Raw genomic sequence first — 1,411 nt, 5'->3', positions numbered from 1 at the left:
GGGGGGGGCTGGAGAATGAACAGACCCCTTGGAGCATGAACAATGCAAAGCCACTTCTTTCAACTAGGGGGCTGTCAATTTGACATCCCCTAGATCAGTAGGGGATCAAAAGTCACCATGGCTAATAGACTTTATTTGAGCGGAGGATGCAGTTTCATCCCTATCTGCTCACAGCCACATCAAACAGCTACCTTGTGCTTTGGTGTTCTTCCATCTGCCCTTTGATCAGTGGCAACTGTAACAACGCAGCACTTCCCCCCAACCTCCATCACCCCACCCCACACACCCCCACCCACACCGCAAGAGCCACAGACTCTAACTGAGTGGTCTCAGGGCGAATCTTGCTCAGGTATCTGTCTACAAACCAGCTTTGGAGAACCCAGAATCTCACCACATTTGGCAGCACAACTACTGCAAATGTTAAAGCATGCTGCACACCCATCCTATATGTTCATTCATTCAGCCAACACCTATGTTCTCCTCCCTTCTTCCCTCCCAACCGAATCCTACCCTTACCTTCACACCACTCAAGTTTGTCTGCTTTTTCAAAGCCTCCTCATCCAGAATCTTCTCACTGGACAGTTTCTTCTTTTCACCCTCTCACAAATTATAATCAGGTTCTCAATTTGATCCTTAAACATTCTCTGATTGTTTTCCCATTATGAGCTCTGTCTTACCAAGAGGACAAGGACTATATGGTATTAATTCCACTGTATCTAGCATAAGGAACCCTAGTGGCACAGTGGTTAAAGTGCCTGGCTGCTAACCAAAAGGTTGGCAGTTTGAACCCACCAGCCGCTTGGTGGTGGGATGTGGCAGTCACATAAAGATTTACAGCATTGGAAATGCTATGGGGCAGTTCTACTCTGTCCTATAGGTTTGCTATGAGTCAGAATGGACTCCATGGCAGTGGGTTGAGTTTGGTGTCTAGCACAGTGCTGAGCTTCAAAAGTATTTGTTGACCTCCAGGTTGAAAACTCTGAAAGAAAAGTTCATCTATTTCATAAGGAAGAGGGAGCAATGCTTATTGTAGTAGGGGAGAGAGAATGGACTTTTTTTGTTCTTGTTACAATTGAAAATTAATCAATGTGAGCTTAAGAGCAGGGATTTCTGACTGGCTTATTCACTGCTATGTCCATCGGACTTAAATTAGTGCCTGACACATGGTAAATAATCAATACTGTAGAAAGAATGATTGGATTTATCAGTTTTCTTATGGGCTTTTCTAAGCAGTATCTAGAAATGTGAAGATTTGGGGTGCAAGAGGCAAAGAAAAAAAAGAAAAAGAAAACTAGTCTTTTTGCTTCCCCAATTTCTTTCCTTAAAACTTCTTCACTTTTCTAATTAAAAAACAAAACAAAACAAAAAGTTGCACGTAGAGATACACTGTCGTAAGCCCCCTACCCTTAAG

At 43.2% G+C, this 1,411-nt stretch overlaps 1 protein-coding gene across 1 annotated transcript in view; it reads right to left on the bottom strand.

Moving 5' to 3' along the window:
- ABHD12B (abhydrolase domain containing 12B) overlaps positions 1-1,411 on the bottom strand; it is a 52,255-nt gene that overhangs the window by 47,650 nt on the left and 3,194 nt on the right. The gene's annotated exons all lie outside the window — the stretch shown is intronic.

The sequence above is a fragment of the Orycteropus afer genome, unplaced genomic scaffold, assembly GCF_000298275.1.
Source record: "Orycteropus afer afer isolate SDZICR_OR568_19922 unplaced genomic scaffold, OryAfe1.0 scaffold00111, whole genome shotgun sequence".
NCBI classification, from domain to species: domain Eukaryota; kingdom Metazoa; phylum Chordata; class Mammalia; order Tubulidentata; family Orycteropodidae; genus Orycteropus; species Orycteropus afer.
Note: the sequence above shows the minus strand (reverse complement) of the source record. Positions and strands in the feature narration are given on the sequence as shown.